The following is a 15,464-nucleotide window of genomic DNA, read 5'->3' as shown; positions in this document are numbered from 1 at the left end:
ACTCAAATGACCTCCTAAGGTCATATCTGTTCCTTTAATCTATAGATTTGACCTCCCTAAGCATGATAATCACGTAAAGGTTGGATCTTCGCACACATGCAATGCCCCCAAGCTCCTTTTTGGCAAAATATCCCCAAAAACGGACTTCTAGACTCCTAACACAAAAGTCATGGCAAAAACCAGTGTGATAAGAACTCTCCAAGCCTCTTGGCGTCCGAATCCATGAACCATTTAGGCTTGGGACCTATCATACTCCATGCTCAAGCTAAAATATGCATAAAGAAACCCTAGATTCTATTAGAATCATAAAGTCACAAGAATAGAATAGATGGTTACCTCCAACCGCTTCCTCTGATCAAATCGGAGTGGATCCAAGCTCTTCAATCTGCTTAGGTTGCTCTATCTTCTTCCTTCTTGCTAAAACACACAAGAACTAGTGAGTTAGCCTTCCTTTTTGCACCACAACAATCTCTCTGCTCTCTAGGGTTTTCTCAGGGGGTAGTGGGTGCAAATGATGGCCATAAGGGCCTTTAAATAGGTCCCAAACCCGGGAAATTAGGGTTTCACTTAACAGCATGGACTCGCTGAGTCCATGAGTCAACTCGTTGAGTCCAGTCATTAATTCGGATAAGAGCTCGTGATCCTACTCGGCAAGTCTAAGCATTAACTCGCCGATTTCCTCCACAAAACTTAAAATAAAAGAATAATATAATTCACCTGGGAACCCGGATGTTACAATATGAATATTATATGGTAGATTCACATGTGAATATTATATGGTATATTACTTTTGAATATTACACATTCTAGTCACATCTAAATATTACATGGTATATTCATTCATGAATATTACCCAGTATATTCACATATAAATAATATATAGTATATACACTTGTGAATATGATACCGTATATTCATAATTAAACATTAAACGATGCATTCACTTGTGAATATCACATAGTATTTTCACTTGTAAGTATTAGATGATGTATTCACTTATGAATATTAGATGGTATATTCATATGTGAATATTACATAGTTTATTCACATATGAATATTGTAACATCCAAAAACTTAGGTATACCTTGTGAACCCTAATCTTTGAGCAATTGATCATATTTGTACTTGTTAAAGAGAAGAGTGGTAGACGGGTATGCGAGTCGTACTAGAGTGTACGCTCAACGTACTCGTGCGCGTGTTTGATTGCGGATGGTTTCCTAGTATGCCGGGCGTACCAAGGTATATGCGGGGTGTACCAGTTGCTGTATGAAAACCCTAATTTTAAGTGAGCCCCTATTTAAGGAATGTTATGGCCTCCCTGTTGGCCACCATTTCCAGAGACGTATCTTCTCCAAAACCCTAACCCTCGCTCTTTTAGCAAGAGAGTGCCATTTAGAGCTTGGCGGTGTGTTCTTGAGCATTAGAAGTGGGAAAGAAGCTTTGGAGAAGAAGGAGTGAGAGCCCAAGCACTTGGATCTGAGCTTAGCAGTGAGAGAAGCTTCACTTGGAGGTAAAAGGCTTCACGCTTTCCTACTCTTTTGTTTGTGTTTATGTGTGCGATGTTTTAGGGTTTTTCTCTCGATAGTTGATGGATTTAGGAGTCGATAAGCCCCTAGTATCCGAGATCTCTCCCTTGTTATCTTATTTTGTGTTATAGGGCCATAAAAATCTAATCTTGGTCAACAAGAGCTTACCATGCATGAGTTATGAGTCTCTTAAGGATGAAAGTTGTGTGATTTGGGTGTTGGTGACCTTTATAGCCATGTAAAGGCTTAAAGTCATTGAATTTATGGATTAAGAGGCATTAGCATATCCAGATTTGGGGTATGAGCTTGTGTCTTAGCTGATTCAGACCAAAAACCACAAGGAGTGTGAATCTGGGACTTACGTTGGGCGTAATCTCAATACACGCAGCGTTGGGGTCGAGGTCCCTGATTTTGTATGACCACGGAGTACGGCCCCGCGTATAGAGCTGGTACGTGCATCGTACCTCCCTACTGTTGACTTTCGTTAACTTTTAAGGTTTGGTCGACATGTGGACTTTTGGACCATTAGAGGGGTAAAATGGTCTTTTAGACTTCTGAGAGAACATGATAAGGGATTAGTCTAACCTTGAGTGCCATTATTGATTTGAGATAATTACCTTATGTGTTTAGGTGGAGGCGAGATCAGTATTTCAATTTCGAGACTTTTCGAGATTTACCGAGGTGAGTCTTCTCACTATGCACTACCTAGAGTGGTATCTATGTGCAGATCGGAGGGTCTTACGTGTTGTGTGTTTGCTTGAAATAATGTGCTTTGTGATTTATGTATGTTATGTGATATTAGACCAGAACGGAGGGTCCGATAACTTACGAGGCTAGAGGGTCCTCAATCAGACTGGACCGGAGGGTCCAATAATTTAGACAGGACCAGAGTGTCCAACGAGCTACGGGACTAGAGGGTCCCGCTGAAACACATTGACCGGAGGTTCTTACTGAGTTATAGCCTTGAGTGTCTTATGTGTTGCATGTGGTATTTGGGGAACTCACTAAGTATTTATGCTTACCGTGATATGTAATATACGTTTCAGGTACTAGCGAGGGTTATGGGAAGGCGCCAGCATGATCTGTACACACTGATAGAGTATTATGCATTATGTATTTGCGATTCTTGGATATCTTTCTAGTGAGATAACTTTTGATACATTTGATGTTTTGAGTTTACTTGATGAGATATGTTATGTTTTAAAAAGGAAAAATTGTTTTGAAAGTTTACGACGTTACAAGTCGGTATCAGAGCCTTGGTTTGAGGGATTCGGATGCACCTTCGGGTGTATCTGAACTCAAACTGAGGATTTGAGAAAAAAATTCATCAATGAAACCATTTTTCTAAAAAAAGTAAAAGATTTTGAGAAAAGCAGAATGGAACAGTGTGTACGATCAGCCATCTCCCAAACGGTGATTTCCCGAAATACCCTTACATTATGTGTTATGAGATACTATGTGATATGCTTTCCATGCTAGAGTAGGCTAGGTATTCATATGTAGGACTAGAGTGGCCTGATTTGTGATGCCTTAGCCGATAAGATTACTGCTACTATGAGTTACTTCGAGAATGAGTAGGGAGAAGTGAGGAGATTACGAGTAGTCTACTGGAGGGTAGCCTGTGTTCAATGAGATATAGTGTACTTATGATCTGGGATGAAGAGAATTGTAATAGAGATTTACAAAGCAATCATGATTATATGAATGAAAAGTAAGAACACAAGGAGTAAATATTAATCGGATCTTATATTGATGAAGAAACTGATTACAGACTAAGTAAAGAAAAAGTTATTTCTCTACTTCTAACCTCAGTCCCTATTTATAGGAAACATGAGTGTACAAAAAATATACTAAGTCCTAAACAATACACTTAGCTCAAATGAAGACTTAGTAAAATAACTAACATGTGAAATTGTAACGTCCCAAAATACCGGCCCAAAATTTCATTTTTAATTAGGTGATTTGCAAAACGTTTGTAACAAAATATCATTCGACAATATCATTTAATAAAACATGCCTCGTGTTTGTAAACCAAAATGTAAATCATAATAATATCAGAGTACAAATCGCAGAATGTCTCATAGTGCGGAAAAACAAGAGTGTGTGTGTGATATGCTGCTACCGCACCAGCTCCTTCCCCTTGGCTGAAGAGGTACCTGAAACAACAACTAAAAACTGTAATGACGAAGCGTAGTGAGTTCCCCCACCATACGACATACCAAATAACCACATAACATACATATATTGTCAGGCATATCTGGGTGCCCGACCTACCCTTTCAGTCCTCTCGATCGGATACTGACTAGCATATCTGGGTGTTGGTCTCCCCTTCGGTCCTCTCGACCAGATACTGACTAGCATATCTGGGTGCTGGTCTCCCCTTCGATCCTCTCGACCGGATACTAACTAGCATATCTGGGTGCTAGTCTCCCATTCGGTCCTCTCGACCGGATACCGGAGACTATTTCACCCCTACCATTACCACATAACACACATCACATAATCTATTTAGCATGGCTAGGCATGACTGCCCATTCGACCCTATCGACCGGTAACCTGGGGACTATCTCTCCTACTATCACTAGCAAATAGCATGATATCATACAAACACATGAACGTAACACAGGTAGTAGAAACCCTAGATGAATATCACAGAGACAATCATCTAATCATACAATTCCTACTAGTAGGCTGACATTGTGTCCTTAGAACCCCAACTACCTGAAGGTAACTCACCTCGAAGTAGCTGCTGAAAGTCTGCTTGCTGAACGCCTGACTGCTGAATTGGTAATCCTCCAGCTATAAATCATGAACATAGATTAGACACCCATAAATACCCTTAGGTCAAAAGACTGACCCTCCCTTGGTCCAAGGTCAACTCCTTGGTCAAACTCGACGTCCATTTGACAGGACTCGCTGAGTCACAGCGTAGACTCACCGAGTCCTTCTCCTATTAACCCGGTCCTACTCAACCAATCCTTCTTCCCACTCACTGAGTCACCCTTAACTCATTATTTGGGACGATTGAACCGATTCGCGACCTGACTTGCCGAGTCCGGGAACAACTCGTCGAGTTCCCACAAGCAGATCTCCTGCTTGCTTCCAAATTCTCCCCAGAGCATCTTTTCAAGGATTTGGGTTTTCTGGGACTACTGCTACACGCTAAATTGCTAATTCCGCGTGCAGGTACGAAGGGTTGGACCTTCAACACCTAAACCCCTCTTATTCAGTAACTGATCATATGACTCGTCGAGTATGAAGAACAACTCGCCGAGCTCCAGGTAATCTTCATAGGACTTGCTGAGTTGTTCATCCAACTTGCCGAGTCTAAGGCCATCATCATAGAACTCGTCGAGTTCCACTTTGCGACTCGCTGAGTCCCTTGACCCATTTCCCATATAGACCAAATCTGCGACATGCAACGTTTCAAAACCATAGATATATGATCATAGGGCATGCTTATCACATAAAGTTGCAAACATTATGTGCATGCATAGCCCTACAAGCTCCAAAAGGCAAATCCAAGCTTTTTATGAGTTCACACACTCAATGGGGGCCTCAATCACTCTAACTACATAAACTTTATACTTCTAATACGTCCATATTGTCTAGATCTGAAGTCCTTTCAGACCACTAAGCACAAACAGAAGGAGTATGGTGTTTTAGGGCTTGAAAACCACCATTTTAGGGACAAAAGGGGATCTAAAGAACTACTCATCAAGGTAGGGGCTTTTCTACCTAAATGGAAGCCTCTTGTAGTGTAGATTCCGGATCTACCTCTCCTCCTTGCACACCACAACCTATTTCTTCTTCTTCTAAGCTCCAAATCTTCTTGACAATGCCAAAATCACACTCAAGAACAAAATGGGGGCTAGGGTTTCGCTCTTCAGATCTCTGGAAGTGTTAGAGGCAAAGGAGGCCAAGTTAGAGTGTTTAAATACGGTGCACACACCCGGATTAGGGTTTTTTCCCAAACAGGGTCTACTCGCCAAGTCCGAGAACTGACTCGCCGAGTCTAAAGTTCAGTCCCCGCGTCTTATCCTGCTCCTTCTCGAAGAGTAGGTCCATCAACTCGTCGAGTCCAAGACAAAATGCATTAATTTAAAAATGTTAATTACAAGGAGTACGTACCGGGAATCAGGTGCTACAGAAACTCAAAACAAACACTTTGACTTTTGCAATAACTAGACTCTACATTCTCCCCCTTTGTAAAAGTAGAAGCTATTCAGTTTGTGAGATTCTGAACAGCTGAGTGCATTGTTCTTCTGATTTTTGAATACCAAGTGATGATCTTTATAAGCTCCTTCCTATCTCCTTCATCACTCTTTGTGCAATTTTTCATACGAACAATGAAATTTGTATATTGCGAAGTGGTGTATCTTTCAATCTCTGAGACTTGAAACAAAAATCTTTTAGGCTTCCCCTTGGTATCTTTTCCTGCAAAAACCATGCCAAAGGTTTAAGGCATATTTTCCCGTCTGCATACTTCTTTAATTCTAATTGAGGCAATGTTCATTCCCAAGGAACTGTGACTTGTCTACCATGACCTGATGCGAGTTCTTCATCAGTTAAAGCCAAGCAATCATAGTAGTTATCTATGAATATATTGATATGTGCGAAACCAAATTTGAACACATTAGTATCATATCCGTTGAATTTGTTTTCTTCCATCTCTTTCAGGATAAGAGCCACTTGAATGAGATCATTTAGATTCATTAGGGGAAAATCAGCAATGGTAAAATCAAAAGGCTTGTTATCTACTCGAACAACAAAGTATCGAAAATTTTGAAGCATGTTCTCGATCAATTCATCCTTTTTAATAGTTTGCACCTTCTTTATCTTCATCAACGACCAAACCTCATATTGATCCTTTGCAAGTACAACATGCAATCTGATTTTCATTAAGGTGTGTTCATCAGCATTTTTGAACTTTTCACTGATCTTGTTCTGCACTGTGACAAACATCATTTCATTTATCGGAAAGTTAAGTTGGCATCTGTCTGAATTTGCAACATCATAACTCCTTCTAGGCTTTTTCTCAAAATCATACAAGTGACTTCCCTAGAGTTTGGATTCAATGGTTTCGTATGAATACAACTTTGCAGGATCACCCTTCTTCAAATTTGGTGGATCACTTGCCCTTTGCCTTAGAATGATTTGAATTGCCTTTGTTTTTCCATTTCTGCTTCAACCTCTGCTTTCCTTTCTTCTTTCAACTTTTCGTAAGCCACCTCTTTACCTTTTCCAATATTCACTGGTTGAGGTTTCGCACTTGAACTCCCTCCTTCTATTGAACCAATTACAATTCCCTTGAGAATTGGCTTTGTGAAGGGCTTTGTTGTTACTATTGTTGAAGCAATTGGTTTTGTGTGTATAGGCAGAGTTGTTTTCAGCTGAGTCGAATGTATCTTTCCAACTGTTTTCGCATCATCTTCTTTACTTCCTTTTCTTTCCCCCCCTTGAACCCCTGTGCAAGCAGGTGGGGCATTCTTTGGTAAAATGGATGTAAAACTTGTAATCGGTGCCAAGGCCTTCTGAATAGCTTGCTCCAAAGTTTTGACTTTAAGCGTTAAAAATTCTGGAGTAAGAATTGATTGTGGAGAAGGTGTTGAAACACAACTTTTTAATTCAGTTACTAACTGAATTAATTTTGAGAACTGCTCCTGAACTTCTTTGTACTTGGCTTCGATAATTTGAGTAGAGGATTGATAATCAGTAGCAATTTTGGTAAGTTCTGCAGCAAGAATATCAACTCGTTTTTGCACATCCAAATTTTGAGAATTAAGCTGTTGAAGCTCTTTTGCAATCTCCTTCTTTAATTCCTCAACCTTGAAGTTCACATCTTCCCGGACCTTCTTAACATCTTGTACAAAAAGAACATGTCGTTCTTTTGTAGAAGTTTTCAAATCTTATACAACATTGTCAAAAGATTTCCCTTGAGCTTGAATGCGAAGCTCATTATTCTTATCAGAATCATCAGCTTTCACAGCTACTGTTTTCTCGGCAAATTTAATCAGAGTTTCAACCTCCAAACATGATACAGAAGACTTTGTACGACAATCAACTTGTGATTGAATGATTGCATTCAACTTTTGATCCAGGATTTTAAATTTCTTACCTGACATAAGCATATGATCAGGGATTTCCTCCTCCTCTGAATCAAAGTGTAAAGCTTCAAATGTTCCTCCAAAACCTCCTCCTTCAGTTTCTTCATCATATTGAGCTTGCAAAGATGTAAGTTGAGTTGGTTCAGGGGATTGTGAAAGAAACAATGTAGTGAAGGGATTTTAGAAAGGATGATCAAATATTGATGATGTGGTTATATTTGTATTCGGGAGAATGAATGATGGTAATGAAGTAGAGAAAGTCTCAGATGAGATGTGTAATGAAGTAGATAAAATGATTGGCATTGAAGATTCAACACTCGTGATAGGTGTCCTCGTATCAGATACGTGAACAACCATATCAGAAGTAGGTACCTCCTCATGAACTGATTTGGTAGTGACTACTTCAAGTAGAATGGTTGTTGTGGTGGAAATTTGCGAAGTAATGGGAAGATAAATGTTTACCATTGAAACAGGTGGAGTCGCAGAAACCACTTCCTCATCAGATGACTCATTTTGAATTATCATCTTTCTTTTCTTGTACATCTTCTTCGTAATATGCTTCACAAATTCTTGAGCTCTTCTTTTCTTTGACATAGGAGAAACAGGATCGGAAATTTTTCTAAACATAGCCCCTTTACTACTTACTTCAGTTTTGTGAATAGTAGTATAGGCAGTCTTCGTTTGTGACAACTTGTGTAGCTTCTTTAGGACCCTAGACTTAGTCGGTATGATCTCCTTCGCAAGTTTGGAAACAGACTCAACTTTCTCAATCTCCTAAGCCTTTGATACTTTTGGAGATTCATGTTTTTTATCCTTTTTAGTCTTCTTCTTCTTCTTGGATGACTCACCAGTGACTTCAAGTAGCACTCCAGTTCGCACATTAGGATCAACAGTCTTCATGTATCGAACTAATACCTTATGAGTAGAGGACACTTTGCGAAGCATTGCATCAGGTATTCTTGCAACACTTGTGAAGATATTCTCATCATCTTCAACAACTTTGGGAAATTGGTACAAAGACGACTCTGCGACATCTTCTCCTTCAGGAACTTGAATTCCTTCTTTCGCATATACCTTTTCCAATATCAAACTACAGTACCTTGCACAAGAAATGCCCTTATCAACACTTGTGTTTTCTAAGCTTTTGTTGAATTCCTTCCAAAGTTGAGTTCCATAATAAACATTGAGATCATAGTAAAGTCCCATAACCATTGCATAAACCTCCATTCTTCCCCTGTCGAGACCAACACACCTTTCGGTCAAGCATCATAAAAAGTTTCCAAACAAGAAGTTCCAAATACAAGGCAAGCTTGATATCCTAAAATCACTTATCTTTCAAGCGTGAGTTGATGACCCATCTCATTGAACATGAAGATAATATGTGAATTGGTTGGCTTAAAAATGGTGGGTTATTAGGAATGTTCAAGAAGTCGATGGATATGTTCTTGGTAAGATGAACCCTTTTGTTTTTCACCAAGTTGAAGGTTATCACATCGGTTGCATAGTTGTATGATGCAATTGATGCCGCCATTGACAACCAAGTCATAGGAACTGGGAATGAACTGAACATAGCAGTTGAAAATGCTGATCTTTTTAGTGCAACGATCAACATCTTCAATTCGTCTGGGTAAGATGAGACCTTGGGATCAACTTGGAAATTTGTGCTTTGAATCTCCATGAGAGACTGTGAAATAACTTCTTACGAGTTAGATTGAGTAGCAACCATTGTTAATCTGAGAAAGTTCTTGAGATAAAGATTATGGCTTTTTGTTCGTCTGAGAATTTTGAATCGCGTAACTATTCGCATAAAAGATTATCCCTTTTATATGTTAATTCCAAAGACGATCCGTTTCCAAAAATAGAGTAGGCTACGTGTTCAGGGAAACGTTTAATCAATAGCCGTTGTAATAATCATGCCACATAAAGTTCCTTGAAACCAGGGCTGACGGTTACTTGAAACTGTTCCTGAGCACAGTTGTGTGATAGAAGACTCTTCGGTATTGAGGTTGGGCTCTTTCGTTTATGAGATTTTAAACGAAGTCATTGACCAGTCTTGTGAAATATCCAACCTAAGCTCGTATTACTTAGAACCTCAAGGATTTCATGAGTGCATGTGATTCAAATACATGAGATAAGAAGCAAGTAAATTTTTTTTTGAATTCTGTGATGTCAAAATTTATTGACATAAAACAGTAAAACCCCAAGCAAAGATTACTTCATTAATTACCAAGAGAGGTAATCAACTGCTTTCGCATTTTCCCCTGACATACAATTGAATACTTATAGAGAAGTATCGAAGGGCTTCTTTTATAGGCTTAATATGGTGGTTTGCGAATTTCGGTACATATCATCCTAAACATAAGGTGAGTAATTGTAACCGAAATTACTTGTTTGAACATTGTGTTCAGGGACAAGATTGCTTTGGATTATTTTTGAAAAGTGACAGGGATTTCAGATATATACTCACACGGAAATTATATTCAAAAAAAAAAAAAATTAAGTGTTGGACCCTGTTGGGATACAAACTTCGTGGGCTTCAAAAATTTGATCAGGATCACTCATAAGAATGAATATAATTTGGAGTATATGAAATATCGGGTACAGAAACAAGTGTTTCATAAAAATCTGGAACATAGTTCCCCAATTCCTTAACTTGCGAAGTTTGTGGGTTTCACCTAATTCACGGACTCATGAAACAAGATCATTAACATAGAATGATGACATGTCTAAATGACGATTGGTTTGATCAAGTGACCTCTTGGACATGTGTCTTTGTGTGTGCATTGTTTTAAGAAATTTTGTGATGAAAAAGGTTGGTTATAAGATCGAATGTACCTCTGTTATTTGTGGACCAAACAGAAAACTCTTTACTCATATGAGAAGAGTAAGGTATCTTTTTTGACTAATACGAATACAAGCCTGATTGGGAAGAAATTTTCATAAGATAATTCCATTAAGGCTTTCGTTTGTCACAGATAGAGTCATATCAGGCTTGGGTCAACATGCTGCAGCATGCTTCTTGGGACATCCTAACTAGTACATAGTTGAAAGAAATGATACCTTCCCATAGACAAATAAGCATGACCTCTTCGCATTTTGCTCTTGACTAAAACTGAAAACACACAAAACTTTGAAGAACAAAGTTAAAAAAAAAATTGTTATTTTGTATTTTTCAAATATAAAAGAACAAAAAAAAATCTAATTTTAACAATCTTAAGAAAATATTTTTGAGTTTTATATTTTTCAAAAATTAAAGACAAAATAAAAGAAAATCTTTTTGTTGTTTCTGAATTTTTCAAAAATAGACAAACAAATGAAAATATTTTTGATTTTTAATGTTTTTTGCAAAGCAGAAAAGAACAACATTAAATTGAACCTCAGTTACCAAATGGGCGAATGCGAAGCAATGCGAAGCCGCTTATCGCATAGTAACGTCTGAATGATTCTGAATCAGAGTTGCTGAATGGACCTTTCATTCTTGAGTGATAGATTTTGACACTGAATTCTCATCGATCATCCCTAAACCTGCTAAAATTCTCACAAATGATTTTTCATTAAGAGGTTTAGTAAAAATATCAGCAAGTTGTTTAGTGATTTTTACAAAATGAACTTCAATATTCCCATCTTCCACATGATCTTTGATAAAGTGATATCTAAGAGCAATATGTTTTGTCTTTGAGTGTTGTACTCGATTATGACAAATGCGAATTGCACTTTGAGAATCACAATACAAAGGAATCTTTTTCATATTTATAGCATAATCGTGAAGTTGACTCTGAATCCAGATGATTTGCGAAGTACAAGCAGCAGCTGAAATATATTCAGCTTCACCAGTTGATATAGCAACATAAGTTTGCTTCTTCGACTGCCAACTCAAAAAATTTTCATCCAATAGTTGACATCCACCACTTGTACTTTTTCTATCCAAAGTACATCCTCTAGATCAGAATCTGAAAAAGATTGAATGAAGAATCCCGATTTCACAGGATACCAAAGTCCTAACGAAATTGTTCCTTTAAGATAGCGAAAAATATTTTTCACTGCAGTTAAGTGTGGTTCTCTAGGATTAGCTTGATACCTAGCAGAATTACATATAGAAAACATAATATCATGTCTACTTGCAATTAAGTACAATAAAGACCCTATCATGCTTCGATAAAGTGTTAAATCAACAGCAGGAGTATCTAACAAAGGAGTTAGTCTTGTTCCCACTACCATTGGTACTCTAAGCTTCGTGCTGTTTGTCATTCCAAACTTTTCAAGCATATTCTTTGTATATTTTTCTTGGTTGATTAAAATTCCATCCATGTTCTGTCTTATATTTAAACCAAGATAATTATTAATTTTTGCCATCATGCTCATTTCAAATTGACTTTTCATGAGATTTTCAAATTTAGTAGACAATGTTGGGTCGGTTGAGCCAAAAATAATATCATCAACATAAATTTGAAAAACCATAAGATGATTCCCAACTTTCTTGCGAAATAATGTGGGGTCAACTGATCCTTGTTTAAATTTAGATTGTTTCAAAAAATTTGTAAGTGTTGCATACCAAGCTCTTGGTGCTTGTTTCAACCCATAAACTGCTTTGTTTAACATGTAGACGTGATCAGGATGTTCCTGATTTATAAATCCTGGTGGTTGTTCAACATAAACTGTTTCTTCTAGTTCTCCATTTAAGAATGCATACTTAACATCCATTTGAAAAACATCAAAGTCTTTGTGAGCTGCATAAGCTAAAAATATGCGAACTGCTTCGAGTCTTGCGACAGGAGCAAATGTTTCTTCATAGTCTATTCCTTCTTGTTGCGAATGGACTTTAACAACTAATCTAGCTTTATTTCGAATAATATTGCCTTCTTTGTCGGTTTTATTTTTGTAAATCCATTTTAATCCGACAATCGGAACATTTGGAGGTTTAGGAATTAATCTACAAACCTTGTTTCGTTCAAATTCAACCAGTTCAGATTGCATAGCAACAACCCAATCTAAGTGTTCCATAGCATTCTTTACTGTCTTTAGCTCTATTTTCGAAAGAAAAACATCAAACATACAAAGTTCTTGATTCGCATTTAGTACCTCATTTTTCGCACAAATTTGACATCTTGTCAACGCACCATCTTGTGGATTCCCAATCACCTATTCTTTGGGATGATCCCTTGTCCATTTCTCAAGTGGAAGAAAACCAGGATTGAATTCCAATGGTGCATCTTAGTACATATCTTCATTTTCAGATCCTACAACAGAAAAATTATCATTTAATTCATGAAATTCATCATTTTCATCAAGATTAATTGTCTCGTTTCATCATGCTCCCCCTCAACCTGATGTTCATCTTGATGCTCCCCCTCAAAATGATGTTCCTGTTGAAATTGCGAATGCTCCCCCTCAAATTGATCATTCATAGTCTCATTCTCCCCCTCGAAAGTTTATTGTCCCTGTACATTTATGATTGTATGCTCCCCCTCCATACGAACTTTAGGAACACTTTCTCAAGATATTGACGTTGTTGTAAGTGTTGAATCATCAGTATGTTTTGAAGATGCATTAACTTCCGCATCAATTGCTCTGTCAGAAATTCCGAAAATTAAGTCATAATCAAAATCATTGATATTTGAATTTTCAATTTGAGTATCTGAATCAACAAGAATTGATTTATTTTCAAATTTAGTATCCATTTGTTCAATATGGTAATCATCAAAGGTTAAGTTGAAAGTTTCTTCAACTTTTCTTGTTCTCTTGTTTAACACCCTGTATGCAACTGAATTTTGCGAATATCCTAAGAATATGCCTTCATCAGCTTTAGCTTGGAATTTGGTCAATTTATCTTTTAGATTCATTATAAAACACCTACAACCAAAAACATGGAAAAATTTTACATTAGGTTTTCGATTGTTGAGTATTTCATATGGAGTAATATTGAAGCTTCTATGAATGAAACAACGATTCTTAGAAAAACAAGTAGTCGACACAGCTTCAGCCAAAAGATATTGAGGTAAGTTCGCATATGTTAGCATGGTCCTTGCTGCTTCGCATAGCGACCTATTTCTTCTTTCAATAACACCATTTTGTTGTGGAGTGTATGGGGATGAGAAATTATGCGAAATGCCTTTGGCTGTGAGAAATAAATCCAACTTTTGATTTTTAAACATAGAACCATTGTCACTTTTAATTCTACGAACATTGTCACTTTTAATTCTACGAACATAGAACCATTGATAAAATCAATCATCATCTGATCAATTTCAGATTTTAACCTGAGAAAGAATACCCATGTAAATCGAGAAAAATCATCAACAATAACTAAAATATACCGCTTTTTATTGATTGTATCAACAGTCGTCGGTCCACATAAGTCAACGTGAAGAAGTTCCAATGGTTCCACGATTTTTGAATCTATCAAAATTGGATGACCTTTTCTATGTTCTTTTCCTTATTCGCAAGCTGCACACAAAGTATCATTGTCAAATTTTAGTACAGGTAAACCTCTAATTAAATCTTTAGTGACAAGCTTGTTAATATTGCGAAAGTTCAAATGAGACAATCTTCTATGCCAAAGCCAACTAACATCATTAGAAGCCTTTGACAATAGACACACTGCAGGTTTGCCCACAATCGGTTTGATGTCGAGTGTGAACATGTCTCCATATCTTTTAGATTTGAGAAGTACTTCATTTGTTGCTACTTTTGAAATGATACTTCCTTCTTCATTGAACACAACCTGATTTCCAGTACCCACAACAAGTTACGAAACACTAATCAAGTTATGTTGAAGACCTTCAACATAAGCAACCCGGTTAACTATGAATTGTCCATTTGTGACTTTTCCATAACCTTTCACTTGACACTTGTGATTGTTTCCAAATTTGACTACTCCTGCATTTTCCAAGATTCTTTAACCTTTCATCTGACGAGAGCAACCACTATCAATATACCATTTCGCATCATATTGTTCGTCACATATCACCTGCATTTAATGAAAGAATTTAGGAACCCAAGATTCGTTGGGTCCTTCATTAGTAGCACTGAACAAATTCTTTGAATTTAAAAACCATGTTTTCACTTTGTCTATGACATTATCAATTAAATCAACATCATCAAATCTAGACATTGAAATATAGTTGTTCGATAGTTTTGTATTTCCATTGACTTTTACATCATCCTTCACCACATTCGCAGCTCTCACAACTGGTTTCCGCTTTTGTACTGGAACTTGCGAATCATGAGATGATGAACTACCAGTATAAGACTCATTCAAAAACTTGTTAAATGCAACCTTTATCTGTTGTGTTGAAAACTTTCCATTTTGGTATTGTTTTCGTTGCCCTTCAAGCCAATTATTGAACATATATACATCAAATTTTCCTTTTGTATATGAAACTTTGGTAGGTTTTGTGATTGAAGGATTTGGAAAATTTGGTTGTTTGGGTGAAAATCTTGGTTTTGTTTGAGTTTTGACATTCAAAGTTGGTGACTTATTCGTTAATTTTCTAACACTTTGAAACTTATGATCATTCACAAAGTTTTGCGAAGTCTCAAATTTCTAATGTTGTTAAATTTTTGAACAGATTCATCTTTATTTTTCATTGACATTTTGTCAACAAAATATATCGGTTTGTGAAAACTTGTATCCTTTTGTTTATTTGTTCCTTGAAATTTTGATGGTTTTGTTCTAGAAATTTGTGTTTTCGCAAATTTGTGAAAACTTGCGTTTCTTTTTGAAACATTGTTTTCTTTTCAATACTTTCCAACCATCAACTTAAATTCATGAGAATTCAATATCACTTCCATCTTTGGTTTTTCATCTTTTTCAAAAACTTTGTTTTCTTTT

Source organism: Lactuca saligna, chromosome 2, assembly GCF_052625555.1.
Source record: "Lactuca saligna cultivar CGN05327 chromosome 2, ASM5262555v1, whole genome shotgun sequence".
Taxonomy (NCBI): domain Eukaryota; kingdom Viridiplantae; phylum Streptophyta; class Magnoliopsida; order Asterales; family Asteraceae; genus Lactuca; species Lactuca saligna.
The sequence above is the reverse complement of the archived record's forward strand: the minus strand, read 5'-3'. Positions refer to the sequence as shown.